Source organism: Martes martes (genome assembly GCF_963455335.1).
Source record: "Martes martes genome assembly, chromosome: 13".
NCBI lineage: Eukaryota > Metazoa > Chordata > Mammalia > Carnivora > Mustelidae > Martes > Martes martes.
In genome coordinates, this window is record NC_137901.1 from 90,228,902 (window position 1) to 90,245,967 (window position 17,066).

At 51.3% G+C, this 17,066-nt stretch overlaps 1 protein-coding gene across 1 annotated transcript in view; it reads left to right on the forward strand.

The window, feature by feature from the left end:
- The window catches only part of TMEM132C (transmembrane protein 132C), a gene marked incomplete at its 5' end in the record, with an annotated part of 290,448 nt that overhangs the window by 229,829 nt on the left and 43,553 nt on the right, over positions 1-17,066 (forward strand). The gene's annotated exons all lie outside the window — the stretch shown is intronic.

Below are 17,066 nucleotides of genomic sequence, written 5' to 3' on the forward strand. Positions count from 1 at the left end.
ACCCGAGAGGCTCAGGTGCTCCACACAGCCTCAGTGATTCTGGCTGAATGTTGCACGGCTGAAGTGGTGGGGGCTCTGCTCCATGCAGGGTCTCGGGGGCCTTGAAGGATGGACCCTTTGCCGTCTTGTAGCTACAATGTCAGGAACACGTGACCTTCATGGTCTCCATGATAGAGGAAGAAGCAGCAGGAGAGTCGCGTGCTTTCTTAAGCAGTGGCCTGGAAGGGACATGTGACTCTCACACACACACACACATGCACGCTGTTGGTCCTAAGGAGTCCCATGGCCCCATCAGATCTCCAGAGGGTGCAAGGAGAGGGTTGGGTGAACACCATGGTCTGTGCCCCATTGTGTGGTGCGTCAACATGGCCTTGATCCCCACGGACTACGGCACAGATACGGTACGCACAAACCCAGCCAGGACTTCTGGCTCGATGACGTGGTCGCTTGGGAATGAGCAAGGAAGAGAGAATGGTGGGAAGCCACACGGCAGTTCTGCTCTGGGGTCGCTTACCTGCACCTGCCACACGTAGCCTGGCTCCACGGAGACACCCTGCCAGGAGGTCCGATGGAATGACATGGCAGAGGCACGTGGAGAGTCCTTTGATGTTCAGCTACAAGTGTCCTTGCCAGAATCCGCCTGCCCTCACATGGAGCCTGGCATGGAAATTGTAAAACCAATTTCTGCTCAGCTTTGGCACAAGCAGGCTTCATTGATACCAAGCTGGGAAATATATCAATTAGGATTCTTTGGGTTTCGTGTGACAAAACACCACCCAGTTGGCTTAAGCACAGTGAGAATTTCCCCGCTCGTGTGACTCCAAGTCCAGGATCCATCCTGGCCTCCCGTCTGCCTGATCGGGACTCAGCTCCGTCTCCAGGACTGGTTTTTTTCTGCCTCTTGGCTTCCATCTGCGTCAACTCATGATGGGAGCGTGGCAGCCGTTGTTTCTGCCAAACAGTTCAAGCCTCGAGCCCAGGAAGGGCACCTGGCTCATTTCCCGAAACCCCAACAAAGGTTTCACTGCCGCGAGGACTCCTCTGGCGGTCATGCTGTCTCCCCTGAGCAGTCCCCGTGGTGCGGGTGTTACACCCCCAGAGTTTGCACGGGTGACAACAGACGCCGTGGATCTCCCTCCATACCCTCACGTCTCCTTCCACTTCCCACCTCCAGCACTCACTCATTTTCGCCTGAGAGTCCTGTCTCATGTCCAGGACATGAGCCCCGAGGGATTAGCACACCCCCATCCAGGACGCTCTCTGCACCGTGGCTCTCGGGAGCGGGCAGACACCGAGTCCAGCTCCCCGGGCCCACCTGGGTGTTGACTCTGAGGTGGGAGCTCCACACCAGGGCCTCCGCCTGCCCCAGAGCCATCAGGCTGCAGTCACAGCCCGTGGTCGCTTTCGAGGTAATGCCTGCTGTGGTCCCTGACCGATGGGGCCTGCACCTCACAATAAACCACTTGCGATGGAATCCTTCTGGGAAAACCCAAACCAAGGCACAGGTCAGCCACACAAACCACACGAGTTTGAGAGCAGAGAGCTTTTGGGATCATTTCGCTAGAAAACATGAGAACAGACACCGGACAGCAAATGGACACAGGGCTCCTCCCAATACCTGGGATGCAAGGAGTCGAAATGCCTTTTATCCAAATAACAAGTCCGTCTGCAGACGGGCCTCCGAAGCCAACAGCCTCGGGACCACACCCAGCCTCTGCCTGTCTCCCTGAGTCAAGTTTTCGGGGCCGCACCCACGCCCATCCACTCCTGAGTGGTCCGTGGCCACTTCTGCTGGCCACAGGGAGAAGCAGCAGCCGTGGCAGGTGCCAGACGGTCCACCACGGCTGAAGCGCACGCCGAGGGCTCCTTCTGGGGAAAGCGCACCAGTCCTCCTGGAGAAGACCTGGAAGAGCGCTGTCCCCGCCCGGCCGGCCCCTGCGAATCGCCTGGGAGGCTTTAGAAATGATGGCTCGGGCCGCACCCGGACAGATCCCGTGAGGATCCCTGGGGGTGGGGAGCACGCAGCCGTGGGTGGTCCAGGGGGCAGCCAGAGCCGGACACGGAGAAGTGGAAAGCTCCGGTTGGGTCTTCAAAGGCCGCTGGTCCCCGAGCGCTGTCAGCGCCTTGACCGAGCGCGGGCGGGATCACAGGACGGTTCCGGGAAGCGCGGCCACCGGAGCTCCCCGGTCCCACGGCCCCCAGCCCGACTTCCAGCGGTTCACGGGACTGGGACGTCTAGAATAGTGTTCTCAAGCTAGCCTCCTGGAGTCTCCTCGCACGCAGAGCCTCACTCTGGAGGTGTGGGCTGCAGGTTTTTAAAGTCCTGAGTGATGCTGGGGCTGCGGGGCGGCGGGGCGGCGGGGCTGCAGGTGCCGCGTGGACCCGATGATGTCACCACGGAAGTTGATTGGCTCGGCTCGTGTCACGTGGCCAGCCTGAGGCCAGTCCCGGAAGTCAAAGACCGTGATGATGCTCTGATGGGCGGAGCCTGGGGAGCTTGTCTCCTCCCCCCGCCCACCCCCGCCGACGCAGGTGCAGAGTCTGGGAGCTGGGGGGCGTGGTGCATGATGGGAAATTCCCCGGACAGGCACAGGCCGCGCAGCCTCACCGCGGAAGGCATCCTCTACCGCCGGGAGCTGCTAATGTGTTGAGGTTGGACAATGATTCCTCTTGACTTTACAGGCCCAGGAAGAGGCGTCAACCATCTGCAGCCCGTGGGGCAGGCTCAGTCTGTCTGTTTTCGTCCACCGTGCAAGCCGGGAATGGTTTCTATGTTTCCGAGCAGCTACATTAGAAGTGGTTACATAAGGAGATTCTTCGTAGGCTCAGTGTTGCCTCTTGGCTGTACTTTCCATCTGGCCCTTTAGGAAGAAAATTAGCAGGCCTGTGACCCAGAACATCAACACCACTTCTGGGGTGGAAGCGCTTAGCTCCTGTCCTACTTAGTTTAAAAAGGGAAGGCTTTCAGATACCGTGAAAAGAGAAATCATGGTGAGGATAGGAGATAATATTTTGCCGTACTTTTCAAGGGGCCACAAGAAAGCCATCTTCCAAACAAGATGTGATTATTGCGGTTGCTGTGGTTTTGTAATGCTTTTAAGGTAATATGGAGTGACTACTTAGGTCGTACCCAGAATCCAACTGTTTGCAAGTAACTTTAGGTGAATTCGCACCCACTTCGTTGGAACGATCTCTTACGGGCTCACATGGCTGCCTGGGGCCCGGTGGTGTCCTCAGGTTCTGTCCCCTGCAAGGTACGGTTTGACCTCAGCTGTGCAAAGCGGTATGGGACGTTTGGAACTTTGATGACAGGCAGCCAGTAAGTGAGGCAGTTTGGAGCAACTTCTAGTCTCAGTTTTAGTATTTTCAAAGGTTTTTTTTCCCCCCCTAGAATGAACTTTAGTACAGTTTTAAGCAGCCATAATGTAAAGTTTTATTGGAAGCAACTAGCAAATAGATCTGAAGCTTGACTAGGAGATGAGAAGATTAAAAAAAAAGAAAAAGGTTAAGTAGATGCATATGTTACCTGTTAGTAGCTGGTGAGTCAAGTGGTCAAGTCTTGGGAAAAATTAAGTCAAATCCCCTCAATGGTCGTTCATTCTATAGAAATACAAACATCAGAAAGGTTAAATAGAGGATTGCTTGATGGGAAATATGCCTCACTGGGAAAGTTCTCACTTTCAAATCAGGCCTTCCCCAACACCTTCCTCAATCCAGGTGATAAAGGAGGGGATCCTGCAACTCATCAGTGGCCTTGGGTCCCACTGGGCTGCAGGCTCCAGCTCCTGGGGAGTAGATGAGATGGGACAGCAGACTGGTAGGTAGCTCACAGGACAGGACCAGGTAAGGTGCTGCTGGGAAGAAAAGTAATGCGGGGCAAGGGAGTGGAGCGTAAGTGTTTCCCGTTCCATTAGTGCCTCTGTGCTTTTCCCTAGCATTTATTTAAAAATTAAAAAAACTAAATTTAATGCATAGTCTCTGGAGTGAGCAGGAACCCCTCATTCGGGCAGGTGTAGGAAGAGGCCCTTTGCTCCAGGACTGACAAAGTCCTAGATTGAGTTTCCTGCAAGGTGACGAGATTGACCCCGAATTTTGAAGAGTTTCAAACAATTGCCCTTTTTTGTCTTTGCAGACTTTAAGATGAAATCATTTTCCTTGACCCCTGAAACATGGTGGGAACTTGGTTTTTTTTTCCCCCTTATATAAAGCTTTCAAAATTCCTAGAACGTGTCCATATCTCTCCGCATAAAATCAAATTTAAAATAAAGTGGCTGTCGCCAGGGCTGTTTAAAGGAGAGATTGCTACTTGTTCTCACATCTGCAGAATGATGGTCTTAATCTTCACCTCTCCGGGGCGTCACAGGGATTCATTAAGGTTTGAGAAATGCCAGGAGCCCCGGGGCCAAGTCTGTGCAGCAGGAGAGGATGGCCGGCAGTGAGGGGGGCGGGGGGAGATGGCAGCATCTCGCCCTCCTGCTCTGCCCAGCTCCGGGCTCTGGGAGGGCTGGCCTCTGTGGACTGTGGCCTCCAGCCTCCCTGGCCCTCTGGCTTCTGGTGGGGTCCAGCCAGCAGGAGGTGCCAGAGGTAACTGGACAGAGCAGAGAGAGACAGAGCCTCCTGTTGTGGGTTGAATTATGACTCTGAAAAGCTATGTTGGTGTCCTCGTCTCGCCCTGTCCTGTGCATGTCTGCCAGAGGCATGGTCTTCTCTGCCTACAGCTCCTATCCTACAGGTGCGGGGGGCGGGGATCCCTGTTTTCCGCGGTTCTTCTCCCTCTGGGCTCCAGGAACTGGCCTCCTCCACCTGCCCCTGCATCTGGGGCTCCCAGGAGCTCCCAGCTGCACCATCCCTGGCCACTTCCTTTGCTCCTGCCCATGGCTCTGTCAGGAGCCCTTCATTTCCCATCCTCTGACCCAGCCCTTTGAGGGGGCCTCCTGACTCCAGCCAGGACCCCAAGGAATGCAGACACCAATGCTCCCTTCTAGTTCTTCCCAGGGAACCCAGCACTGTGGTCTTCAGAAGCAGACATGGTCAGGAAGGGGTTCTGACCACGTTCATCCTCTCTTTATAGAGACTTAACACTGAAGGTACAGGTTATGGGACCTCCTGGGGTCCCTGAACCCCATGGTTGGATTGTTCTACCCGATAGCATTGCGAGGCAACTCTTCGACATTCTTTCCCTGCTAAGTTCTCAGAACCCGCTGTGGGGACAGAACGGGCATTAGTAGGCAGGGGGCATTGCCGAGATGCTCTTGGACTCGCTTGTCAATCTGCAAGTGATGAATGGCTTCGCTCGGCTTGGGGGTCCATGGGGAAGCATGTCGGCAATATCGTCCGGGTTCGAGAAGGCAACAGCAGGCATTTCAAAGAACTAAGGGACATCTCCTTTGACAGAGATTGGAGAATATTATTTTTAAAGAGACAATAGGAAAATAATGTTTTATTGTTTCCCAGAAACATCTACCCTGATATTCATGTTCCTTTTCCTACTTGGAAATTATATATCCTGACTCCCCCGAGAGTGTTTTAAGGATGGCTTCAATGCTCTCGGGCATTTGAAAAATGTTTGCTGCGTTGAAAAATAACTATATGGGCAGAAGAAGTATTTTCTTGTCACAGCTGGAGATTTACTGTGGAATTCAATTTAGAAATACCCCTCCCTCCAGCTGACTGGCACGAGTCTCTGTCTAAAAAGCAAGTTGGTGACGCATCTGAAGCTGCTTCTGACTTGGGAGGAATGTTTTCGGGGTTACCGACTAATTGTCCGATGAATGATCCCTTATCCACCACAAAGGAAGTGCCCAGACGATGGCAGTGGTCGGCGTTGGTGTTCACACTGCCACAGCCAGTAGCTGGGCTGGGTTTCCCCAGCAGGAAAGCCCGGGGCAGAGGGGAGGGATGCTGGGACCTCGTCCAAGTTTAGACCTCCTGTTATTTCACTTTTTTTTTTTTAAAGATTTTATTGATTTATTTGACACTGAGAGAGAGCACACAAGCAAGGGGAGGGAGACAAGCAGGCTCCCTGCTGAGCAGAGAGCCTGATGTGGGGCTCGATTCCAGGACCCTGAGATCATGACCTGAGCTGAAGGCAGAGGTTTAACCCACTGAGCCCTCCAGGTGCCCATTATTTTACTTTCTTTACTTAGAAAGTAAAATGTGTATTCTAATGTTAAAGATTCTGTAACTTCAGGCGCACCTGGATGGCTCAGTCGGTTAAGCATCTGACTCTTGATTTCAGCTCAGGTCATGATCCTGGGGTCACAAGATCGAGCCCCAGTCGGGCTCCCCGCGCAGTGGGGAGTCTGCTTGAGATTCTTTCTCTCCTCCCTCTACTCCTTCCTCTGCTTGCGCTCACCCCCCCAAAATGAATAAATAAATACTTTAAAAAAGGATTTTATAACTTCACTGGGGAGAAGACATAGAGATGGGGAACATAGAAGCAACAAAAAGAGAGAAAAAGAGAGAAAAAAAAAAAAAGGAAAAATCATCCAACATCCCCCCAGGAACATGAGCAGAAGACCGCGGGCGGTCGCCAGGAGCCCACGTATGAGAAGAAGATCCCAGGCCAGGAGTCCAACCCACAGTGCTGGCTGACTGCACGCCCTCTGCCCACCAGACCCTCGGTTTGCACCATGCCCAGAACCCCAGAATTCACCATTCCTTCAGTGTTGTCTCTGAGTTCAGAATAGAATCGGGTTCGGGAGCCAACCAGACTGGCGTGAATCCTAGCGCCTCCTCTAAGTGGCTGTGACCCTGGATGAGGGACTCAATCTGTCTGTCCCTCTGTTCACTTTACAAGAAACCCATGGCGGTTATTACAGAAATGTTCACACGCCCAGCAGTTAGAATCATCTCGGCTAGAGGCAGGGGCAGGGGGTGCACACTTGGAGAAGCGGGTCTGCTGCCCTCCCCACTGTGAACCAGACCCCACACACCCAGGAGATGCAGCCATCCGCCCACCAGATGCTCTCCCCTGAGGGCTGAGCCCCAGCCCTCTGCCTGGAGGGTGAGAAAGTCGGGCCTGGGCTGGGAGGGACCCTACAGAGGAGACCCAGGATCCCCGTAGGGACCTCAGTCCCCTTGGGACCCACAGAGAGCTTCAGACAGGCAGAGAAAACTGCCTGGGGACAGCTGGACCTTCTGTCCCAAACCTGGGCCCCAAACCCAGTTCTCCCTCCCAGGGAACACGCACCGCGCCACCCTCCAAACCCCCTGCTGCAGCAGCTGCCACCGAGTTATCTCTCCGGGCTTTCATCAAAGGACGGCTGACACAGATATCTTCAGGTCCCATTCATACTCTCCACTAATTTGAAATTATGCTCGTTTTTACACTCGATCCTAGATCTTATTACTTCTTGCAGTAACGCAGAAGGACATGGATTACTACATCTGAAATTAGTTCCTTCAGGAAGCCTATGTGTTCCTGTATCCATTGAAACTCTTCATTCTGGGAAGGGCTTCTTTGACCTCACCAGCCAGTGAGAGGGGCCCGTGACCCAAAATGGGCTAAAAACTGGGGCCATGGAGAAGTAGCTCTTCACCCCAGTGCCTCTGTCACCCCACCTGCCGGGACCTGGGGTGGGGGGATGCCTCGGCCCCCACATCACCCAGCCCGGGGGCAGAAGGGAGGCACCAGCACAAACCTCTCCTTCCTCAGCACCCACCACGTGTAGGCAGTGTTTTGGGGGCTGCTGTACCTGCCCCCCTGGGCATCTTTGTCCTCGCTGCACCCCCCAAAATGCTCCTTCTCACCACTCCACACTCAGCTCAAAGCTCACTCACTGCATGAGGGTCTTCCTCGGACCCTCCTGAGCCTGACGACATCCACAGCTGCCTGCTGGGATCCCATCTATGGAGGCTCCTTGTCTCTGGTCCATCACATCTGACGAAATTACTGTTTTATCTTTACCTGACTCTCCTTCTCTGGTTCTTCCTTACCGCTTGCCTCCACTGCCCTCCTGCCTCCCAGAACGTGGGCCGTGTGGCTGCTGGGATTCAAATCCACTTCACTGTGGCCTGAGCCCCCCTACTTTTGACCGCCTTCTGCCCTCTATTCACTGTAGGCCGGCTGAGCGCCCAGCTGGGGAAAAGGAAAGAACAGAACACGTGTAAAACGCCGTCCCTGTGTGCTGGCCTCCTGGACATCATCCTGGACGTACCCTTTGGAAGTCCCCTGTGTGCCGGTTCTCCCGTTCCTATGCCTCTAACCCCAGATGGTTTGGACAAGCCACCGGGGAGTCAGGCCTCCACATCCAGGGAGTGCGGGGTCCTGGTCTGTGCCGTGGGCCTCACCAGGACCTCAATGGCCCTCAACGTCTGGCCCATGGCTACTCTCTGAGCTAGTGACCTCTGCCTCCCTTTCTTGAGCACCACAGCCCCAGGGCCTTTGCACTGGCTGTTTCCTGTGCCTGGAGCCTCTCTCCAGATTCCATACTGCGGTTTTCCTTGCACTAGGCATGTCCCCACTTAAATCTTCTCTGGCTGACTCTTACCTAAAGTCACAGCTCAGTCACTCTCTGCCTCAACCATCTTGATTTTCCTTCACAACGTGATGAAAATCATGTATATATTTATTTATATGTTCTTGGTCTGAGTTTCCCCATGGGGATGTCAATCCCTTGAGAACAGGGGTCACTCCATCAGTACCATCTGTGCCTGTGCCTGGTACACAGTAGGTGCTTAATAAGGGGCTGCTAGTGAGCGAATGTATGCCCGGATCTGTCTTCCCCGTCCAACAGTATAAGCCCCTTAAGGCAAAGGACTGTTGTCTTCTCCATCACTTGGTCACAGAAGCTGTCCGTAAACACCTGTTGCTCCCGTGTATCCAGCTGAAGGCCAGGTGCATTATTCTTGCTGTCTGGTGTGTGATTCATGATGCTGAGGCCAACATGACTATGCACCAGCCTGTGTTCTGTGGCCCCAAAGTTATGCCCACGAGGGAAACATGTGAGCGTGTTGATCTGGGAATGAATTTGTAACTCACTGTAGGTAATTGTCCTACAGGAGGGAAAAGGAAATATTTGTGGGGAAAGAACAGAGACTGTGTCTGTGTGACGTAATGGGTTCTGTGGCATCGTCCTGATCTCCCTTACAAATATTATGTGTGTTTGGCCCCATTTGACAGCATTACCCGTTCACTTCTCAAATGACAGTAGAGTTCACGTGCCACACAGGTTCCTGTGTTCCACTTTAATTAATCCTCTTGCAAACTCAAAAGCCAGTTGTGGCTAAGAGAGGACAGTGAATTGGCTCTTTGGGGGGATCTCAAACCTGAGCAAGGTCAGGACCCCTGGAGGGCTGGTGCACACTCGGGGTCTCTGGCTCAGCGGGTTGAGCCAAGAATCTGACCAACCCCTAACCAGTTCCAGGTGACACAGAGGCTGTCAGCGGACTTGGAGACCCCTTCCCTGAATCAGGGGTGTGGTGCCTGGATCCCTCATTAGAATCCCCTGGGCTGGGGTTGCGGTGGGGGAGGGGGAGCCTTCTGGCCACCCCCACCCCCAAGTTAACGGTATCAGCACCTTGAGAGTCAGGCCCCTGTGCTTCAGCACTCCGCAGGTGGTTCAGGTGCACATCCAGGATCAGGAGCAGGTGCCCTTGGATTTCTCCTGAGCTGTTCCCTTGCTCCATCCAGGTCTCTGCTTAAAGCCACCTCCTCCATGAGGCCCTCCTGCAGATCATCCCCTTTTCCCTGCTTGGTTTTCCTCTTGCGGCCCCCATCGCCACCAGACGTGATGTCCAGTGTGGTTCTGTTGACCCGTCCACCATCCATCGCCGCTCTGCCTCCTCTTGCTGGGTCCCCAGCTTCTAGAATGGGGCTCGGCACCCGGTGGAGGGTCAACGGATATCCACACTGAACCACTGAGTTAAAATAATGTGTATAGCTTCTATGTGTTCCTAAGTGTTACATAGTTTCAGTTATGGTCTGGGAAGGAAACATTTCTGTTTGAGGCTTTTAATGCAATTGTTACACTTTATATTATACTTCCTGTAACAATATTCCACTGTTCCGTATGTCACTAGCTACATGAGGTCATCAAACACTTAAAATTGGCTAGAGCGACAGAGGAATTTAATTTTTAACTTCACTTAATTTTAATTCACTGTTGGAAATAGCCATCCATGGCTAAGTGCCACATTCGTGGATGGGATAGTAACATAGTGACAGTAATGAGGTGGCTAAGTGGGAAATGTCAGTGTCAGTCCAGGTTCTGCCCCAGCTCTGCTGTGAGTCAGTCTCATCTCATCATTATTCATGTGTCCACCCTTCAGTGTCATTCCTTTGGGACCTGCCAATGGCATGGCTACCTTTTTTTCCATATTATCTATGATCTGATATGTTACGGTTAAAAAAAAAAGGCATAACGAAGGTCTTTTAATTCCTTGTAACTTATCAGCACAATTTTGGAGCAGGGGGCAAGAACCAAACTCAACCAGCTTAACTCCAAAGGGAGAGTAATTAGATTGTCCACATGGCTTCAGGCACGGTTGGATCCAGGTGCTCAGTCCATACTTATAGCCATTTGTCTCTCTTGCCCAGCTCTGCTTTTCTGTCTGCAGACCTCCTTCTCAGGCAGGGTTTCCCAAAGGTAGATCCCGGCTCGCACCCAAGCAATTTAGCATTTTTAAGAGAAAGTCTGCCTTTTCTTCAGGAGTTGCAGCAAAAGTCTCCAGCTTTATCCTGGGTCTGGCTTGTGTTCACATTCTCTTCCTGAGGTGACCGCACTATGACTGGCCAGACATGGCATGTGCCCCAGAAGGAGGCCAGCTCCAAAAGGAATCAAAGAATTGGTAGGCACATAGCGAAAGTACTCGGCATGGAGCCTACTTTAAAAAAAAAAAAAATCAGCAAATATATACAAAGCCCTTTGGAGAGTGCCTGTTGCATAGTAAATGCTACATCAATATTGGTCATTATTATTTATGATGGCAGTAGTAACAATAGCATTAATTAATTAGCTTCTGCTCTACATTCACAGGACAATGCCTTGTTTGCTACACAGGAGCAAATTCCTGCTGTTTGTTGATCCATACAGACTTTATTAATGTTCTTTTTAAGTACCTACTCCAAGTTCATGAATATTATGTCAAATTCTGCCCCAACACACCTGCTGGAACTGCGTCCTTCATTACTAGGGAAGCGCCAGACCCGAGGCTATGAAAATGAGCAGACAAGAGAGTAGGAAGAACTCTCTGGGCTCCGAGAGAGCCCATGGGAAGCGGCCAGCATGTTTGCTCCTCAGGTGTGTATGCACAGCCGAGCAGCTGGAGGGGACGAGGGCAGCCTCGGCGTCCAGCCATGCCTGTCTTCCAGTCCAGTGCTCCCCCTGCCCTCAGGCATATATGGAATGTGTCTCCTTAAATTCTGCATGCCCTTGGGCAGTAGTTCTCAGAGGGGATATGGAAACCCCTGGGGCCCCCTGAGAGCCTTTTCATTATCATACCACAGGAGCTAACTAGTGATGTTTGACAATTTACCCCAGGATGTGGTGGCTTCGAATAGCAATAAAGGGCAGGAATTGAGGACCAGCTCTGAGACCAACATGTCTGAGAACTCCCAGGCTAGGGAGGAGGGCTGAACAGGTGTCTGGGAGAGGGGAAGGGTGGTACTGCGTCTCAGATTCTCACCCAGGAACCTAGTCCCCCAACCAGACAGTTCTTTACCAATGCTTTCTACCTAGAATCCTCTTCCGGCTGGACCCATCATTCTCTCCTTCGTGTTAGCTTCCCTGCCCCCCAAATTCGTGATTAATGGCTTATATTCCCAAGGTGATGGGAAAACAGTGAAGGGCAGAATGTCAAACTGACTGTAGAAGTGGCATTAGGTAGAGGATGACCTACCAGTTCATTTGTTCACTGAGCAAACATTTACTGGGTGTCCACAGGGTGCCAGGTGAGCGTTCTGGTCTTGGAGTTTAAGGCGTGAACAAAATAATCAAGGTTTCTACTTACATACTACATGAATCAACATGCCCTTCAGTAATGAAATTGGAAAGTAAAGAGGCAAGGCTAGATTGAGAAACTGTTCTTCTCTGTCTTAGAAGACAGCTCGGGAAATATCTGTGTGCTGCCTCTTCGTATTTCATGATGTCCCAAGGGAAGGTCCAGACCACTGGTCCAAGCAGTGTCTTGATGCATATTAGAAAGAGGGGCCCTTCCATAAGGCACTTGACTTCCCTCTATCAGAAATTCACTCTATCTGCAGTCTGAGTGTGGAGCCCTTGTGCAGTGCAAAGCCTGCCCAACTGTACTTAACAGTCGTGCCTTCACTTACCAGCAGACCAAGTAAAACCCGTTTTCCTTAGTCGCAGGGGAAGAGATGCCAACTTCCTAATATTCATTTCTTTGTTGGTTTCCCCGTCCTCTCGTCTTAGATTTCAGCACCAAACCAAGGACTTTATTTCTGGTTTTTCATTTTTGTTTTTGTTCCTGTTTTTGTTTTTGTTTGTTTGCTTGTTTTGCCGGAGTGCTAAGTGACTGTCATTAGTGGCTTGAGATTCGTGGTGTCCCTTTCGCTTCCTTTCCTTCTGAAGGAGCCTCAAAACGGCAGGATTGACTAGAAAGCAAGTACATGAGCTGTGTGTAATTCCTCTTCCAAATACTACTGTCGGGCAGTCGTAGTCACATCTTCAGCTTGCCGCCAAATGCTGTTGTGAGTGTGCATGTTGCCCACAAACACGGTCAGCGACCCAGTTACTCTGGGCAAGCACTTTAAACCACTCCCTAGAATCAGACTTAAAACTCGTTTACAAATTAATCTCAGAATATTATCTCAGATACACACTTGCATAATGTTAAGAGAGTCTAAAAAACACACTTTGTAAGAGACTGCATTGTGTCCTGTAACGGAAAGAGGAGAAAAATAAGTTTTCAGAGCACTTACAGAATCCCCACTGAGCGCCAGTGTGGAATTCACCAGAGCCCAGATCCCTGCGCACTGAAAATTCTTGGAAGTAAAAATGAAAGAGAATTGTTAATGGGGTTTCATTTTCAAGAACCTTAGGTGGGTGCAGATTTGAATGAGAATTAATCTTGGTATTTTGCTTTATAAATTAATATAAGAACAGCTAGATGAAATGAGATTTTTTTTTTTTTTTTTTTGGCCTCCATCTGGATTTTGCCATGGAGTCGAAAAAGGTCAAAATCAGCACATTCATTTATTTTTTGGAGCAGTGTTTCTTTTGCCTTCCGAATACACATACGGGAACGTTCTCATTCTCCCTTTGAGGGGCCACCTGCCACCTGGCTACACGGACCCCTGAAACAGACCCACCGTTAACTAAAGGCAACATGCAGTGGAGGGAGCATGTCTCCTCTGTTGGAGCTGAACATGCTCAGAGCCCTTGGCAACGCGCAGCTCTGTTTCTGAATCTAGAAAGAACTTCCGAGCAGCCATGGCTGACCAAGCAAGGGCGCTGACACAGCACACAATCCCCCCCCCCTTCCCCGTCTGGCCCCAAATCCTGCCCCGAGTGGGAGTTTCTTTTTCCTTTGCCCACGCATGGCAGCGAGGGTCAACGCCGAGGATAAGACACCAAGTTCTGCACTTTGTGCCTCCACGGAGCCCCAGCAGGTGGTCCAGCCGCCACCCTGTGCCCCCGCACACCCCACCCTTCTCTGACCTCCCCTCTCAGCCCTGTCCTCCCACTCGTCCAGGGGATTCAAGCCCTTGGGATACTCAAGATCCCTTTCACCGGCCTTTAAAAAATATAACAGCTTTATTGAGAAATAATTGACGCACAAAGAAAAAAAAAAAGCCAGGACCTGTTTAACGTATAAGATTTCACGAGTTGGAACACAGGCATACACTGGGGAAACCACCTCCCCAGTTGAGGTAAGGACCATCTCCATCACCTCCCGAAGTTTCCTGGTCTCTGAGTTTTGGGTTTGGGTTGCCTTGGTCCTAAGAATACTTAACGTGAGCTCCGCCCTCCTAACAAAGTGTAAAGCGTCCGGTTAACCACGGGCACTGGGGCATCCAGGTCGTCTCTGGATGGAATTTGTCCCCCGTGGCTTCAGCTTCCTGGCCCGTGACCTGCACCTGCCCCTCCTCCTCCTCCAGCCCCTGGCAACCCCCGTCCTACTCTCGGCTCCGGCAAGGGTGACCCTTTCAGACTTTGCAGAGAAGTGTGACCGGCTCACGTGCCCAAGCGTCATGTCCTCCAAGATCATCTGTGTTGTTGCAAATGGCAGGATTTCCTTCCTTTTTAAGGCAGAATATGGTTCCACTGTACACGCACACGTCCTTACCCGTTATCTGTTGATGGACTTGGGGATTTGCATGAACTTGGCCGTGGTGAGCGATGCTGCTGTGAACATGGGGGGGGGGGGTGCAGATATCGCTCCAAAATCCTGACTTCAATTAGTTTGTATCTATACCTAGAGCTGGGATCACTGGATCCTACAGAAATTCTGTTTATTTTTTAATTTTTTTGATTTTTTGAGGTCCTGTCACCCTCTTGCTCTTGCCAAAGAGTCATTAGAAAACCCTCACACGCGGGGCACCTGGGTGGCTCAGTGGGTTAAAGCCTCTGTCTTCAGCTCAGGTCATGATCCCAGGGTCCTGAGATCGAGCCCCGCATCGGGCTCTCTGCTCAGCGGGGAGCCTGCTTCCCCCCACCCCTGCCTGCCTCTCTGCCTACTTGTGATCTCTGTCTGTCAAATAAATAAATAAAATCTTTAAAAAAAAAACCAAACCTCACACGCATTCACCCGCAGCAGGTAGAGATGATGCCGTGGGGTGTTTCCCACACGCTCAGCTTGTTCTGTGTGGGATCTCCTTAAGGCCCTTCGGAAGCCCCATAAGGTAGGAGTCACTGCTCCCACTTCACAGATGACAAGGTCGAGGCTCAGAAGTCACTCTCCCAAAATCACGCGGCTTGTGAATTACGGCCGTGGGACATGAAGCTCGGTCTGGTTGACATCTTTTGTCTTCCCAGTGACCCATGGGAGGCTGTGGGACGAGCTGCAGTGGAATCACAGATATATTTATTTTACTGCAACCTTTCCTCAATCATTCTTGCTGCCTCATTTTCAAAGGGCCTCTGCCCCCCCCCCCCCAGCGCTTCTCCCTACTGGCTTCTGGGAAACACAGCAAACAGAACGGGGTCTCCCCTGAGGCAGACATACCCGGTGGATCCCACTGCCGGCACAGTGGAAATTCCAGAAACAGAGCTGAGCGAGTTGACTGTGACTACTTTGCCTCTCTGTGACCTGATTTCTCTTCTGGCTTCAGTGCCGAGGTAGGGACTCTGGGACCTTCCAAGCCGGCGAGCAAAAATATCACCTACAACGCTGGGAGTGCTTTTAATTGAGATTATTTATAAAATGTATTTCCTGTAGGGGGACACCGTGGGAAACCTGAGAATGCCTTCATTTTCTGTGGAACCTCTAGAAGCTTCTAGTTCCATGTGGGAGGCCCGACTGTGGGTGTTTTGCACTCAGTTCTGCATAGAGGTTGGGGCAAAGCATGGGCCAGCACTCCTGGTTCTGGGCGTGGCAGGAGCCTAAGCAATGAGTCTCACTCCCCTTCCCCAGCATCTGCTCAGCACTTGATGCTTTGTCACGCTCTCCTGTATTTGGTCTTGTTTTATGTTTTCGACGTCAGCCCTCCTTAGAGGCAGTCATCATCAGGACCTGCCTGAAAATGTGGTTGTGTCACCCTGGGGAGCCTACTCGGAGAGAGTCAGAGGCAAAAACTAGCAAGAATCACCAGAAATCAGAGCTGCCCTGGTTCTGCAAATGTAGAACCTCAAAATCTGCCGAATCACTTTGAGGTTCATCTTCATGATGATAGTAATTAGCAGCGATAGGCTCTGGGCTAAGTGCTTTGCATTGACCATTTCACTGAATCCTCACACTGGCTATTCCAGCAGGGGCTGCGCTGATAATGTCTATATTTTACTGGTGAGGGGCTGAGGCCTGGGGACGTGGCTCTCATGGCCACTCACAATGAAGAAGATGCTGATGATGGTCATGGTGGTGGTGATGGTGATGACAGTGATGTTGACGATGATGATGATGATGATGGAGATGACATTAATGATGATGATGATGGTGATGGTGCTGATGATGATGGTGATAGTGATAGTGGTGATGATGGTGGCAATAATTATGGTGATGATGGTGATGGGGATGGGGATGTTGTTGATGGTCACGGTGGTCATGATGATGGTGTTGGTGGTAATGATGGTGATGATGATGATGGTGATGATGGTGATGATGATGGTGATGATGGCAATGGTGGTTGGGGTGATGGTCATGGTGGTGATGATGATGGTGATGATGATGGCCATTGTGGTAGTGGTCGTGTTATAGTGGTGGTGATGGTCATGGTAATAGTGACGAGATCATCTTTGAAAACAGCTGAATGTCAGATCTGCTGAATGAGGAAGTTGGGGAAAGAGAAACCGTTCTTTGATCCAAATGGTTGTGTGAGTAAATTACAGAGATTGATTTCTTTCCTTCCTTGTACCCATAAATTCACTCAGAGTAGTTCCCAAGGGTGAGCAGCCCCAATATTTCAGACACGGGCACCTCATAAACACAGACTGTGGCTGCCCAATATGGTGACCAAGCGTTCCAATTCAGCTGGGATGGAGGCCATTCTCAGGACATAGAAATTTTGGTTTTAAAACTGGGGTAGTCTGGGATGCCTGGGTGGCTCAGTTGGTTGGGCGGCTGCCTTCGGCTCGGGTCGTGATCCTGGCATCCTGGGATTGAGTCCCGCATCGGGCTCCTTGCTCAGCGGGGAGCCTGCTTCTCCCTCTGCCTCTGCCTGCCACTCTGTCTGCCTGTGCTCACTCTCTCTGACAAATAAATAAATAAATGAATCTTAAAAAAAAAAAAAAAAACTGGGGTAGTCTGGTAAACCAGGAGGAGTTGGTCACTCCTCTTCCCAGATTGACTTTGGGGGTATAAACAGGGTGTGTGTCATCTACTGCAGTTATTTTAAGACTGTTTTGTTGATTTATGAGCAGAGATTGGTTTACTGGAGAAGGCAGAGACAGAAAGTGACGCTGTGGCTGCCCGGGGCTGCGAGGATGAGGAGGTGACAGTCAGGGGAT